The sequence below is a fragment of the Lonchura striata genome, chromosome 4 (genome assembly GCF_046129695.1).
Source record: "Lonchura striata isolate bLonStr1 chromosome 4, bLonStr1.mat, whole genome shotgun sequence".
NCBI lineage: Eukaryota > Metazoa > Chordata > Aves > Passeriformes > Estrildidae > Lonchura > Lonchura striata.
Genome location: NC_134606.1, coordinates 35,004,281 through 35,021,611, shown reverse-complemented (window position 1 = coordinate 35,021,611; position 17,331 = coordinate 35,004,281).

Genomic DNA, 17,331 nt, shown 5'->3' with positions numbered 1-17,331 from the left:
GAACTTGCTTGAAATACTTGATGAATGTGAATGTGGTCCAATTTGGCAACCACAACTGAATAAAGAAACAGGCTTGTAACTCTGCTCCCCCCTCTTCTCCATTAACTGTGACTAAGAGGGAGTGTTTTCTTCTTCACAATAAGAGGAAATCTCATTTGTTACATGGCAACTTTTAATGTTATCTCTGTAAGCACTGTTTAAAGACAAATTACAATACCAAACACTGATTTAATGGAAAAAACATGTATCGAACATGGGAAAAATGTATAGCTTGGTCCTATGAAAATCTCTCAAGTTTTTTTTAGGTAACCTGTTCTATATTAAAAATTAAAGACTTGAAGAAATAGTTTTCTTTCATGTCCTTGAAGTGTTTTCAACAGATGTTCTATGTTTCATCTTGTAAGAAATACTTTAAAGCCATCTGTGATGGTGCAAATGTTGAGAATAGTGATAGGAAATTAAAGCTTTAATTTTAAATTATGGAAAAGGACTTTGGAACTAGTCCTGTTGTATATATTGGTCATCCAAGAAGAGTTTGCCACTGATTTCTAATAAGTCTTGAATGAAACTATGAGTCTCCAGACAATGCATACAAAACCACAGTTAATTAATTATGGTAGTTTAAGGAAAGTTTGAAGACATAACATTTCTTAATATCAACAGTATATGTATAGCATATTATTTTTTATGAGCAATCACATTGAATGATATGGCAAATAGATGTCAATACAGAAGCTTGCTCTTGTAGATCACATGTAATAATTGTTTTAATCTGAATTTCTGATCCCATATGGAAGTATTTGGATAGCCTTTTATAATACATTACATTTTTACTTAGATTAATGTTAATTCCATTATTGAATCTTTTTGAGCTTTACTGTGTTCCACCAATGGCATTTAGCTTGTACATATGTCTGGTTTGATTTCTGGAATCTGAAGGGTTTTATTTTTTCTACAACGTATGGGTTTATAGAGATAAATATTACCCCCTTCTATTGGATATAGTTTTCTATAGGATTCAAATGTTGTTTCCAGTTTCTTTTTTACTTTGTCAAATTAGTTTATAGTATTTTCTGTAAGATATATGGACACTTAGGAGCTTTCACTAGAATAAAGTAAAGCAAAAAGAAAAGAATACCTTTAGATAATAGAATGCCAAGTAAAAGCACACTGTAATGTAAGTACAGTATGGAACAGATGTGTGAACATAATCCAGGAGTTATTTCAGTGCTCTATTATACCTCAACAGAGAGGTAGACTGTGTATTTTTTTTTCCTTTATGTACCTAGAAGTCTTTTCAGGGTGAATTTTACTTTGAATTTTCTGGTTTTGTAGTATAAAACTTGGAATTAATTTCACATTCATATAATGTTTTTATTCCTCTAGTAATTGCAATTTCTTGGTGCACATTGTTAAACTTAACATTCTCTCACAAAAGAATCAATGTTGATTATTTTAAATAATAGGGGAGTTGCTGTATTGTTTTAATGCTATTTAAATTTGCAGCCAGTAATTAATAGAAGTAAAATAAAACATTTGGTTTGAATTCTTTTTTATCTGTGAAATATTGTTTCAGAGAAGATATTAGAATAAATGGAAGTATATTGAAAGTTACATCTTGAACCTTGTCTGATCAGTGAGAAGGGAGGGGGTTCATCTATTAGCAGCAGGAGTCTTTGTAGACAAAAGATACTTTGATACTTTTTTCCTTGGCTATATTTTCCAGAAGGTAACAGAAGGTATATGTAAATATTGCCAGACTTAGAGGCCCACTCTGAAAATTGTATTGTTATGTGGCATGTGTGTTAGAAATTATGTAAGTGGATTATATTATTGTTATTATGATACAAATAACTAGAAAATAACTAGAAAAAAATCTGGTAAAAAAACTTCCAGGACTGAAACTAAATAAATTTTACGGCAGTAAATTAGATTTATTGCATTGGTGACCAGTAAAACATGTTTTTCTGCTTCTTGAAACTGAGTCAGAAGCAGACTTTATTTTTGAAGGACTTTCTTTTATAACATCATTGAAAGACATAGAAATTAGGCCTTCAAAGCATGTCAGCAGTTTAGTGTGTCCTCTTACTCCAGATTATAATTTATATGTTTTCCCTGATGAATATTTAAAATCTGTCTGAGCACAGAATCCAGCATCCCTAGACAGTTCTAGTGTTCTGCTATTCATACTTCTAGAAACCCCTTTTTTTGAAAATGAAATCTTGTTGACTTAGCTCTTCTTTATGCTCTTGAAAATGCTATTGCAGTTTATTTTTCCATGCTAAAATAAATTTTATAGAATTGATCTAGGATCCAAATTTTATGAAAATTTTGAAGATGTCTGCTCTGATGTATTTGAAGAATCTTATGCTGGCTGAACCATGCTTCTTGTTCCAGCTCATTCCCGTGAATTTTAGTTCTTTCAGTCTTGGTTTACAGTGTTTTCACTCTAATCTTTATTGCTGCTAGTGAAAAGATCACAGGCTAAAATTATGCCAATCCATAAAACTTAAAATACTGTCTGTTCCTGTTCATTGTTCAACACAAGTGAAATATTTTGAAAACATTTATGAGGAGAGTCTAGAAAAATATTTATTTTTTTTCAAATAAAAGCTTGTTGGCATCCATAGTGTTGGAAGAAGAAAAGTGGTTTGCTCTGCATGGCATTGCATTTTCTACCTAGCCATGCCAGCAATCCTTGGTAGGACTGATAGGTCTTCAGACTAAATGATGTTTGTGGATTTAAGCAATTAGGATTACTATGAAATCAGAACCCTAGAAAACATGTTGTCTATTAGACTACTGTTCTGGTCCTAGAGAATGAGATCCTTAAAAGGTCTTAATATTCTTAGATAAGAATCTGTTTCCCAAAGGGAAAAGTAGTCAAAATTCAGTTTGGATAAAATAGTAGAAAAAAAGCTTTTTTTTTGCTCTGGATTCTCCTTTTCCATCAGCAGAGAGGTAGACAGGTATCTCTTGTGTTCTTTGTAGTAAGAGTTTCCATCAATTCATTTTAAAATTGTTTTATTACTAAAGTTTCAGAAAACTGTGTCACTGACACTTGTTTTTGTAGGTTGCTCTCTACTTGTCACAGACATGTTAAGCCCTTGATCTTAAAATATTTATTTTATTAGATGTCCTAGATAATATCTAAATTAAATGGTTTTGTACTGTTTTTTGAAATAGGTATTTTTTAAAAATTATTAGCTAACTATATTATAACACTTTAAAATGCAATTTTTCTGCAATTAGCTTTTGTTTTAGCCTCTAAAAACAGTCTGAACTAAAATTCTCTTCCTGCTTTTTGTACAACAGAATGCCTAATATATGCTAAATTAGAGGTTTTCAGAAACTGTGACTTCTATAGTAATTTTACTTTCATTAATAAATAAATTATTAGGAAGCAAATTCACAAGGGATTAAAAGAGTCTGTGCATATATGAAAAGCAAAGATTATTGCCTGGATTTAATGAGTGAATATGATGGCATATTTTGTGCAGTAATTGCAACTTGTTTTATCAAATCACGTGATACTTAAATGAAAGTCTTTTATTGAATACTATGCCAAAACAAACTAAGTTAAAGAGGATGTCTATTCCCCTTCAGATTTATTTCATCTGACACTGAGATGACAAATTTTTCAATTAAGGCCAGAAAGATAGTAAAGATAATCAAATCACCAGACTTGAAATATCTACATTCCTCTATTGGACAGAAACTCTTATTTTAGTGGTTAAATAATTTTAATCTCTTTTCATGTTTCATTCACATGTCTCTGATTAGGATGTACTTACAATATTAAATGCTTTGGCAGAGTCTTGCTTAAATGATGACTTGGGTAGACATAAAGATAAAAACACAGGAAGTCCTGAGTCTTATTTCTACTTAACCACTCTTCAGTAGTTGTTTCCTTAAATTTTCAATCCAGTAATTAGTTTTGGTTTATGCACAAGATGATTGTAAGCAGATGGCTTTGCAAGATATGAAGTACTAGGTACTTTTGATACTCAGCCAGTTAGCTTTTTCACAGTTAGATAACAGGCCAAAAATATTATTAGTGTAGTAGTAAAAAATCAATTTACATGATGCTATATTGCTCTCTGAAAATTTCACAAGCATATATAATGATGCTAGAGACATCATACCCAGAAAGAACTGCTATCCTCTTCAAAAATATAATAGTGACAGATGTGTTTTGAGGCACAGAAAGATTAATTTTCTATCATTTTCCATTGTTGAACCTGGGTGGATTTCTAGGACAGTTGTCTTTTTCAAATGACAAAAAAGTACTAGAATGTTCAAAGCACAGTTTCTATTAAGTGATAAATATAAGGCTCTAATTTGAAATTTCAGAAACTGGATCTAAATTTAGCAACCCTGGAATAGCAAGTTAAATTGCCAAAATTGAGCTAGGATGTTACTGGATTAAAAGTGTTTGGGCTCACAGGAGATTCTTACAGGAATTCAATAATTATGTAATGTGAAATCATTGTAGCAATTACAGCTGGGTGGTTTTTGACAGCCTGAAATTGAACTGGAGTTTGTAAAGATAAAAATTTATATATTCTGCATCTGAGAACTACCATCATTTCTGTGTGAAATAAGCTGCTATTGAGGCTAAGAAGTGCTGTTTGAAAGATTTTTTTTTCTTTGTCAGGACATCAGAATACTCCCAACATCTGACACTGATGTTTTTCTACCTAGTACTGAAATGTGTTAACATCTTGCACTTGAGTAGATGATGAAAATACCCTTATTTTCATTTATATTCAAACAGTACTTTGGAAACCATGATTCTGAATAGTATAAATTTGATGCTGGGGAGAGTTAGAGCTACTAAATCTTCTCTATACCTTGAACCTGTGCGGCAAATGACCAAAATAACTGTAAAGAGAGCAGTAAAATCTCTAGGCAGGGTTAAATTGTTCAATTGATTTGATTTGCTCATGACCTTAACCTCTTCAAATTGCTGCTTTTTGTAAGGGACATGAATCTTTTTAATAAAGTGAAAATTTAATGAGTTTTCTGAGAAATTTCTTTCACTATTCTGCAAGAATATGTGATAAATTTATTCATCCTGGGGAGCAGCTAAATGCTGTTTTACAAATAATTTACTACCAACTCACCATTAAAAAAATAGAAAAGGTGATATTTTGGTGGACACATGTTCCTGCCTGTGTTGTCACTAGTTACCAAGAAAACAATTCTGAGAAACTTTTGAAGCATAACATGAAGCAAAAATCCTGTCTCTTCAGCCTGCTCCTAAAAATCACCATGAGTATTCTGGCTCTTGGGTCAGTTGGTAATAAAGCCAGAAACCCAAATGACTCAGCTGCAGTGAAGCTTTTTTATCAACACTTATCCCTAAAGCTTCATCATAAAGTAATTGTTTTTTTCCTCTCCTCACAACCCAGGCAGTCTAGGAACATGATCTTAAATCAGACCAATTAAAAAGTTTGAGATGTCATAAGCCAAAATCACATCAATTAAAGTATAATTTATTTAAGAACTGCATTTTTATAACTCCCTATCTCTCTTTCACACACCCATACAAATGATTTTCATTGTATTTTGACTAGATGAGATGTCACTTGTAAACTTTTCAACACAGTTTATATGAAACATTTGTCTATACCCTTGCAAGAGTATTTGAATATTCAACAAGTTTCTGGCTGATATAGCATTTTAAATCACTGACGCATTTTCCTACTTCCAAAGTTCACACAGTGTTGTTTCACTCTGTATCTCTAGAGAATCAAACAATAATGAATTTTAAAATTTTTTAAAACAATTTTTAGAGTTTCAAAGGAAACATGAAGAGAAGGCTAATTAGCATTGAGAACTGTAAATCATACAACGTTTTATTTGTTTAGGTAGGCAAGCAGAGTTACGTGATAGGGTGGAGGCAGGATATCCCAATCATCATAATTTTTTCCTCTATAATTATGAACCCTAATCAACATTTTGTATGTACTTTTTCCCCTTGGGCATACAACCACCTAAGATGTTGGTACTCTTTATGTAGTCTAAAATCCTATAGTGTGTCTGTATTGTAAAGGCCTACCTAGATTGCAGAGGAGTATCTGAATTCATGTACATAGAATTTTTTGTTAAACGTAGTGATTTGAATCATGATGGAATGAAAAAGGTTTTCTCTTTTTTTTTTTTCAACTCTTGTTCTAATTAGTCTTAACTGCATGCAGAAATCTGGAAGTCTTGGCTATCTGCTCCAAAGCTTGCATTATAGCTGTGCTACTCTTTTTGTGAGCCCAACTCAAATAGACTTCCTGATGGGTGCTAGTGACATTAAACCCTTATTTATGGGATAGAAGGTCAATAATTCTGCCTTGGTTTCTATGGTCACAGATGAGAAAGCTGGCTGAAATTACCTGGAGATTCCTCTTGATTGTGAAGTGCAGTGCAGAGAATGGCAGAAGTGCTCAGAAATCACTGTGGAGTTTAGGATCTCACCACTCCCCATATCAGCATAGAGACACTCAGAATCTGTGTCCTGTTTCCTGGACACTGTGTAGTTGGCAGCACCACAGCCATAAAGCAGACTTGTTCCAATAGAGAGCAATGCCTTCATGAATGAATAAATTATTTGTTACTCTAGGTGTCCTTTCTACACTGATTAGTAATATCTGAGTGGTAGTGCAGTCTTGTAATGGCCTTGCCTTCTGCTGCCCAGCTGCATCCAGTACCTTCATTTAGGAGAGGGCAGTGTAAAGTGTGAATGGGCCAGAACCAAACAGAGAATTGCTCATGAACTGAGATAGAAATGAATGATCCTGAATGCAGGAGCCCCAAAACCAATAAATGTGGGGTTGAAGTTTCCAAAATGGAAAAATATAATTCTATATTAATAGCAGAATTAATTAACAGTAATTTAACAATTTATTTTCTTATCCTAGTGGCCTTTCAAAATAAGAAGATAAATTAGCTGAGCTAGTTAGCCAATTAAAATGAAAGAAATGTCTGAGTAGCCCTGAAAAGATGCATGAAGATAATTGTTAATAGGCTGCATTCTCAGAACACAGAAAGAAATTTTCTTTCCAAAAGCAGTGAAGCAGTGAGTGAATATTGGTCAGACACAGTTTTTAAGGCAAACTTGTGAAGACAATTTTAAACACTAAATTTTTATGCAGGTTTTTCATACGTGCCTGACAAATACTTGTCACCTACAACAGCAATCAAACACCGCTTCCATGGTAGCTTAGGTATCTGTTTTGATATCTAGCTTTTATTTTATTTGGACTCAATACTGAGATCCTTACCAGTGCTTAAGAATAACATTATGAACTGAACTTGTCAAAGGGCTTGAACTGAGAGTTATGTTTTGGAGATGTTTTGTCTCAATCCATTAACATTTGTGTTTCCTCTCATTCTCCTTTGCACTGAACTCTTTTTCTTAATCTAATACGTTGGGGGATTTTTCCTCTTTTTTTTATTTTACTTTTTTTCCATGTTGTCCCTTACCCAATCTCACCTCTATCAATGTTTCTGAAGTCATGAGTAAACTAGAAATTACTAAAGAATTACTTTATAGAATTGCACTCTGTTTTAGTCATGCCACCAGCAGCAAAGTAATAGTGGCAGCAGCTGAGAGACAGGTCGAGTTCATCAGTCTGTCTCCAGCAGCAATTTGAATAATTTTGTGGCTTATATTTGCAATAGAGAAATCTGATTTTATTTGAGAACACCTCTGGTACTTGTCAGTTGGCAGTGCCAATTTCTGTGGGTTTGTCTTGTGGCTTTCTGTAGATGAGAGACTTTCTTGCTCAGTCACTTATTTTGGTAAAGAAGCAGCAAAAATATAGCATTGGCAGAAGTATAAATTATGTTTGATGTGTCCTTCCAGATGTTTTCATATATTAATAATATGAAATTTTTTTTAACTTTGATTTTATTTTTTTTTGCTCAAACTTATTTTTAAGTTAAAAATTAAGATTTTTTTATAATCTTTGTGGGAAAAACTATTAATTTTCATATAAATGTTAGATTTGTAAAAAAAAAAAAAAAAAGATGCCCTCACACAAAACTCTACCCCTAGTGCTTTGTATAAGACATATATATTTTTGTCTTTATCTTCCTGCTTTACAACCAGCTCTGAGTTGGCATTTATCAAGGCTGAATTTATTATGTAAAATATGAAAGCAATAAGTTTCTATAAAGTTTCAGTCTAAATCAGATTTATTTTTTAAGTAATCATTTAATCAAAACCATCTGCATCTTCTAATGCCTGGCCAGCCAGAGACTAATAGATGAAAGCTAAAACTTGACTATAATCAAATATGAGTGTACAGGAAAATCAAACACTCTAAAAGAGTGCATGCATGCTTGCAAGCTATGTCATATTACAATAAAACTCAGTCCTCAGCATTTTTCTAGAGAAAATAAATATTTAATAAGTTACAGCTCCAAAGTGGCATGTAATTTGTTGTCTTTCTAGGTCAACAAAGAATAGTAGTCAATTGTATATAAATGAAAATAAAAGCATACCAATAAAATAATATGAAACACCAGTTCACAAGAAAAACAATTAATTTTGGGGAAGAAATATGGAATTTGCATAGGACCAAAATACCTATACGTAATGTTGTCTAAATGTTGATTTAGACTTCACTTGTTTGTTGAACAGAAATGAAGTTGTGAGCTCAGATTGCTGTATTATAATCTTACTAACTTAATTTTGCTCCAAAAAGGTTGGGTTTTTTTATTAATTAGCAGGCACTTACCAACACTTTCTCTCTACCTTGTTTGTGTGCCCTTTCTGAAATTGCTCTGTTATACATACACTATATAAAATATTTATGTCCAACATATAGTACTGTGTACTTAGGCTCTTATGTATATTTACATGGTGTTAAAACTCACAATTATCTACTTTTTCTGTTAGCATTTTCTTATCTTGTAGGTTTTCATAGAAAATATAGTAGTTTTCTCCCAGATTTGTCCTAAACCAGGACACCAAAAATGTAACTAATTTCTCATTTCAACTAAGATTCACCTTGGTCTCCTTTATTTCATTAGGGTCTTTCACTGTAAGACCTTCAATATACTGAAGTAGTTGGTAATGTTTGATTTCTGTAGTTACTTTGGTTTTACAAATGTAAAAGCAAATCAAATGTGCTGTTAAAATAATCAAAATTAATTGAAGTGAATGTACTTAAGTAAGTATGTGCATGCAATAAATGTATGTATAGTACATATTACTATATGTACTTCAACATATGTGTAAATATTTCTTTATGTGTAGTCTGTGTATTTTACAATATTTTTTAACCCATCTGAAATATATATAAAGCTCTATGCTGATACCTGTGATTTTTAGATAGACAAATTCTTAGTCATGCTTGACACTATTTGGAGGTTTTTATTTTTTTTTATCTTCTATACACTATTATTTTCATAAAAACAAACAAACAAAAAAAAAACCCAAAAAAATACTGTTGCTGTAGAACACATTGGTATCATTGGAAATTATTGACTACACTTGGCTGGCTTATGATTTTTCTTGAAATACATAGAAGTCTCCTCACATGCCAAGTATTCTTTGATTAATATGTATGCAGATAACTAAATGTCCTTCATCTCTTTTTTAAGTGATTTATTGAGCAGTTTATATTTTTCCTCACAATTTTTTTGTTGCCTTTTCCCCACTGAGCAATACTGGAGCAGCTACTTAAAGTCACTTGTCACTGAAGTTAGACAAGCTAATCTGGCAACATGATGGCTTTTGAAACAGTGAGAAAGTACAAGTTTTGTGGGATTTGGACTTATTGGTTGGTTTTGGATGGGTTCTTTGTTTTTTGTTTGGTTGGGAATTTTGTGTGTCTTTGTGGGGGCTGGAGCAGGGGAGAGTTCTGATTGGATTTTTTAAGTCTGTGTTTCTGAATGAGACAGTTCCAGAGAATGCTGCACTGGTTAACTGATAGTATTAAGTATAATTCTACAGAAAACTAAGACTTAGTACCTAAATTGGCTGAGATCTCCTTTCATTTCCTTTGTATCCCTCTAGACCTCTGCCCTCAGGAACTGAGCTGTGGGTTTTACTTGTAGAAGTAGGAGGAAATGGGATGTCATATTCTCTTGTCCTCAGTGGCTGAAGGGAGTTCACCTGCAAATTATTTGGTCTAAAATTTCAAGTCCTGTTGCAAGACATTTTGAAGTAGAGAAAGAACACTGTATAGTGAGTGTTTTCCTTCCATTGCTTCCTGAGAGCTTTCATTAGCAGCCTTGTAAAATCTCGCGTTTTATCAGATTTCATTTATCTGCATTAAGGATGACCCCATCATGTTTGCCCATTGTCTGCTTGCTCATACATTACCCCATGGCTGTCAAACAAGTAATAGGTGGAGGTCCAGTGGGCTGGTACTTCCTGCTCGCTTCCAGATGCACTGATAAAAGACTTTTGGCATGGATGTCTCTCAGGGTTTGAGGAGCTGTCAGGCTAAAACTGAAGGGCTGGTTTTCCTCCTCACGTCTCAAACACATGTACGCACATATCTCCATATCAACAGAGTCAAAGCAAAACTTCCAAATGTGAGCTACTCTTGATGCACATGGTCAGTCAGCATGTTTTCTTCTTTCTTGGGTCTGAACAAAAAGGAATACTTATGTCCTCTTATTATTTTATGAAACCTCTAATCAGAGACAAGAAAATCAGTTCTGATTGACAAAAACTCTGCTTACTCTTTTTATGCATATCCTCACGGCTGAGCAAGAAAAGTAAATTGAGCACCACCTATTCTATAAAACTAATGTTCTTTCTTTGATAATATTATAATGATTACAAAACAATACGATGCCGAAATGTGTGTTGTCTCAGAAAATTTTTCAACAGAGATGATTAAAAATTATTTAATAGACAAAACCTGTTATTAATTACAGAAGTTATAGAATATTCTGAGTTACAAAGGACCCTGAAGGATCATTGAATCCAGCTCAGAAATGAATGGCCTTTATGGGGATCAAACCCATAGAGGGGCGTCTGAATGATAATAGAAAAGAAATTATGAGTTTTTATACATTGACATGATTCAAATACTCAAGCAATTTAAAAGCTTCAGGTTCAGGAAATGTGCAAATTTTTACATTGAAATTGGATATATGTAATATATCTGTCTAATTATCTTGCACTATAATGGAAAATAATTTTAGAATAATCTTGGCTCTGGAATACAGTATTGGAACTTGGCAGCTTTCTCTGGCTATTGTGACACTTGAATTGTGCTGCTGAATCCTCATTAGGGTGTTCACCAGCTTTATCTAGAAATAAATAGAGATATTATAGGTAATGATAAATGCACACTGCTGGCTCTATATATCTGTAAAACTTCTATGGAGTTTGAAAGTCTATTGTCAAATTCTTTTTCTGGGAATTAGAGGGTGGGGTGTTTAGTGCTTCAAAAATAAATAAATAAGAAAGGAAATGGGCGTGCTGTTCCTCTGTCAATTGCAAACCAGGTTGGTAAATTGGGACTTTTTTTCACCTGGATGTTTGCAATGGATTGACTAGATGTGTACAGTTACGGGAATATGCTAATTACATCATGCCTGACTGGGAATTTTCCCCTAAGATCTTATCTTGCAGAGTGTAATGTGCCTTCTACTTAAATAGATGTGTATCAGTGGTAATAACACTTGGGACAGTCTCTTGTTGTATACTGCATTTAACAGTAGAAAGAAATGAACTTCTGTTAACCTTTTCACAGCACACCCAGGAGCAGATATTTGCACTTAAGGAAAGTACAAAGTGGTGTTTTCCATTACTGGTGCTTATTACGGCACTGAAGACATTCTACCCAACTCCAGGCTGGAATGTCAATGTTGTTGATATCTCCATGTGGAATGGAGAGATTCCGTTTGGGTTATTTGGGAATCTGGTGTTACACTGAAGCTCATTTGAAGAAGAGATAAAGCAAATTATGCTCAGTAGATAAACAGGCAAGGCTGCCAGGGAGATGCTGTATGGTCAGGCACACATCAGAAGCGGGGGTATAGTCTAAGCTAAAAATCATGAAAAATTGTGATAAAAAAAGGTTTTATGGACCATAAAACTATATTTCAATTTTAAAATCTTTTAAGTAAAAAACTTTTTCAAAGACTGGTTTGTTTTTTTCATCATGTTACTTCCTTCTGAGTTGCAGAAAAAAGAATTTTTTTTTACAGCTGAAATATCAGATGTACTTAGGAATGCAAATCTGAGCTTGCATAATAGCAAGCTTGCAAATCAGCAAGGAATTGAAATGTGTGAAAAAAAATCCATTGATTTTTGTGGGATTAGAATTAATGAAAAGTGATCTGCAATACTTTCAGAAGTATTCTTCCTCCATTTTCAGCAGTATCAAAGATGTATTTCCACTTTTTTTTAGTATTCTGATAATTTTTAAAATGACAATATGTCTGTGTCTGCTTGACAGATAAGTATGTAGGTATCATCTGAAATGAATCCTGTGGTAGTTTATCAGGGTTGAAGGAAACAGCAAAACAATTCCTTGATTGTGGAATGTTCTAAATCTTCTTTATAAAAATGGGCATTACCAAATATTAATCAGCTTTCGTCCTTTATGTGGATGTGGAAAAATGAGGTAAAATATCTGGGCCCATTCTTTCCACCAAGTATACATATTTTCTTGAGGGGAAAATTAAACAATAAATGTCCTTAAATAAGTCCAGGCAGTTGCTGGTTAATATCAGATGTTCCTTAATTACTAGACTTTATTTAATGGCAAAAATAGTTAAATATTTATACTAGAATTAAATCTATTTAAATTTCCAACGGGATTTAATTTGTAGCGGTCATTTTCCTGTCCCCTTATGGCATCTGACAGAAGAGCTATAGTGTCTAACATGTGGAACTATCTAAAAAGGGTTACTCTTTAACATTGTGTTGGGAGAATTTTAAGTAAATTATGTGAGTGTTTTAAAGAAGGGGAGTAAAAGACAAAATGCATATGTTTCTTTTCATTTATTCTTGGATTAAAACAGTAGGGTTTTTTATTTTGAAATGTCCATTTCCAATTTAGGTGTCAAGTAACACTAAAAATAAAGGAAGAAAAGGGGAAAAAAGTTATAATAAAAAACACATTGAAATGTTAAATCTTGAATTAAGCTTAGATTAGAATACATTTCTCCTCCTCGTTCCTCTCCTCTCAGTCAGCATTTTTAGAGCTGGAAGGTGTTTTCTCGTATGTCAATCTTACTAGCCAGAACAGCTCTCACTGTAGTTTTGGTACAGAAGGAAAGACTATAGTTCCATCCATTCTTCTTTAAGACATCACAGAAGTTGATTTATAGGCAGTTAGTTTTGCATTTCAAAAGCCTTAACCGCTGAAATACTTAGAATAACAAATATAATTTGTTTCATTGGGGTTTTTAGTTTATATTTATCCACTTCTAAAAAATATTTTCAATTACTGGAGCAGATCTATGGGTGGATGTGGGCTGATACTACTGCAGACTGTCATTTGTATTTCTACAGTTTGTTTCGCTTTATTTCTTCTTCAGCTGGGACTGTTGCCTTCCTTTACATTTGGCTGATTGCAAGCCATGGACAAAGGCCATCTGACTTAGTTGCAACCCAGACAAGTTTGGCAAGGCAGAATCTTTTGAGCAAAATCTGTAGCTTCTCCCTCAGCTGTGAGTCTTCCTGAAAGCTAGTCAAATTATCTTACAGTAGTTTAACATTTTTCTCTGTCATATTTTCTTCTTGCTTGAGATACGCCTTTTCTTTTTTTTTTTTTTTGGTCCTATGGGGATTTTTTGCTCCTAATTAATAAGTGTCTGGAAGAGAGATGCCTTAGGTCAGTTCTCTGAAAATGCTTGGTGGGCAAACAACTACAAAAGGACTGAACTTCTTGATATATTTTTTCTAAAGAATAAATAATTTGGTAAATAGCATCCCTTAGGGAATTTACTCAAGGTCTTGGGAATAAAGCTGTATTCCTTATACTTAAGAGTTTAGTGTTTCATAAGAATCCACCCAGTTTTGATTCACTATTGTATTGTTGTTTTAATATTTTGGTCTGGATTTTTTTGCTTCTTCTTGATTTCAGTTTTAGTACACTTGAGTGTTATTCTTGTAATCTTGATTGCAATAGTACTTTTTTTTAATTTTCTTGTTTTCTGTCATATGCTTACAGAAATTTTTCCCAGCCGTTCACAGAACCAAATACACCTCCCACTGATACATTTTCAGACTTTATTTACAAATCAATACTTAGCTTCTTTTACACAATAGTGACCACTATATCAAGTAAAAACATGTTTCAGCAGGTACTTAGCACATCTTCACAGATGATCCATCTTTCAGCAATGCAGCTACACAGTTTAAAAAAAGAGAGCTTCAGGTTAAAAATAGGTTATGTTGTAAAGACAATTGCATCTTCAGTTGCCAGCATATGTTTATACTGGGTGGGCTATTGGCAATGAACTCTTTTATTAAGTGTGTTTTTCCTGTAAGTTCCCTGTAGCTTGTTCCATTTTAGTTGACACTATACCTCAGCTGTCTCTAGGGCAACCAGGCTGGCTTTTTGTCTTCTGAGAGAGGAAGTCATAAGACACACATATGGATACACTAGAAAAAGAGACATCTGTAAAGAATTTAAATACAAACCACAGACTTTTCATTCCTATGCTACTGCCTGAATCTCCCTTTTTATTTGTGGGGTCCATTCTTGTAGATCTGACCTGGATGAACATATTAGTCATAAGAGTAAAGACTTTGTCAAATGATTCAACAAAAAGGTATGCAAGGGATGGAAGGTGAAATGGAGCAGGCATTTTAAATACTCTAAGCTGGGTATCTTAAAACTCTCAATTTGACTAAGATCACTATGAGGTCGAGTCAAGACAGAGCAAGTGCTAACTAGAGAAAATTACTTGAGAAATGAGAAAAATCTCGAAGTTCAAAGGCAAAAGCCTGGTGCTAAGATGGAAAAAGTGTTAGGTGAACAAGTGGTGTATTGTAATTTTAAGGCCTCTTTTATCAATGGTCAATTCACCATGAGTAAATCATCATATGATATGATTTCATTTAGAATTTAGCTTCTTGCTTTTAGTTTTACTTTGCTGACTTTGCTTTATCACGTATATGCAAAGCAAGGGCATTTATAGTAGGCATTTACATCAGGGATGTAGCATTTATTCTGGCATTTCTGATAGAAAAGAAAATGAGGAGGAAGCTCTTCAAGATTTTACCTATTCTAGTGTTTGGACTTTTTATTTTATTCATGTTATCATCAAAGAAAAACTATTTTCTGAGTTGTTGGGTGCTGGTAAATTGGAGAATTGTAAATTTACAGACTGAGTGAGGTTGTCTTGATGCAACTTTCCTGCAGAAATTTGTGCCATCAGGAAAATACGTTATTAAACTTCTTTATTAAACAGCTCTAAGAATTTCACATACTGGATTTCCTATGGGAACTGATAAAGCTATGTTAATAGTTATATCAAGTATTAGGAAAATCGTTGAAAAATGACTGGACAAACAAAGCAGTTTTTGGCAATGAACACTGCTGCAATGTAGTAATTATATTTCAGTGCAATTCAGTCAATCCCCTTTCTGTTTGAGAAGGTTTAATTCCTGACTCTCATATCTGTGAGGAACTGAAAAATAGTTTAAGGGAAAAAATAAATTTTTAAATTCAAATATCTTCAATAGTACAAAGAAAGATGGTCTCTCCTGAAACTTCATTTTTTTCCACTAGAAAAGTTTAGATTAAATTTAAAGATTAGGCATATCTTTTGGTGGAAAAAGGCCCACAGAAAGGAGCTTTTAAGTTACATTTAATGGTTAATTTATCTTTAATGAATACAATTGTATAAAATATGCCACTATACTGCACTACTGTTGAATATTGCCAAGTTTCTGAACTGTCATGTGGTCTTTGTACTCATGGCTTGATGGAAAAAAAAAATTATTTCATGCCATATGATGATATATAAATAGGAAGGCCTGTTTTCTTGGAGAATATAATTTTCTTTTAACTTGAGAGAATATTTTATCATTGCAAATAATTCTAAATGTTATCTCGCACTTCACGTCTGTTTCTTTGTTTTTGTCTTTTGTCTTTTTTGATGAATATGTTCTCCAGGGGATATTGTCTGCATGCATCTCCTTTCTGCAAGATAAAAATTGTGGCTACATTTAATTTTGATTGTACAACTGCTTTCAGTCTTCAATTTCCTTTGTTTGCTTTTCTTTATTCGTGCTTTGCCATAAGTCAAATATTAGTGTAACTCAAAAAAAAAAATCTAGTATATGATTAGGCTGTGGTCTTCTTCCACCCTTTTATATAATTGCACAGACTCCAGACATGTTAATTTAAGTAACTATTTCCAAATAGGCATAACTGTATTTTTTTATTTCTCTATTCTTCCTACACCTCAACAAGTCCTACTTCATGTATTCAGTGAAAGATATTGTCTTCTTATTTATGAATTGTTACCTATCAGCTTCTGAACAACTGGCCTTCTTCACCTACTTAGTACTTCAGACAATTCCTTTTCTCCAAATCCTAAATTGAAGTAAAATTTGGATATCAATGCAGATAAAATAAATACAATATTTAAAAATATTTAAGATAATTTCTATCTTCTACGCCACTTTTCTAAATATCACTATTTTTGAAATATTGCAGTTCTGAACCCTTGCATTTGTCAGATTTTAAACATAGAGAAGATTTAAATTCCATTTCCCAAAATATGTTTACTTTCTGCTGTTGGGATGTGTTTTTTCTTGTTTTCCTTTCCTAAGCCACACTAATAATGTATAAGGTAAAGTTATGATTAAGATCTTTTGCTTCCACATCACTAATGTGGTCAGGCATATATTCAAGATACAAAAATTAGTATTTCTGCTGTAAGAATAGTACTGTTAGTAAAGACAGTTGGTTTAGGATAAAACTGACCAAATATTGACAACTATAATACAAATACCATAATCAGAATTAGTCATCTGGGTTCCTTTATAGGCAGAAGAGGGAAACAGGCATTCCATGGCACAGCTAATCTCACTCTAAAATGGGTAAGACAAACCACATACTTTCAGTGTTCTGCACTGTCTGTGGAGGGACACAGAGGTAGCTCAGGTAAAGCCAAGCTGTCACATCACTGCCTACGGAGCTGGGAGACATCTCCAGCCAGCTCCCCTACATACAGTGTGGAATTGAAGCCAGATGTGAACACACACTACCATTCATCTATAACACATGCTTCTATTTTGTTGCTAAGAATAAAATTTAATTAGATTTTGTTATTTTATTTTATTATATCTCTTTGACCTGAAATACTTCTTGCCCAATAAAAAAACCTCAAGAGCAACAT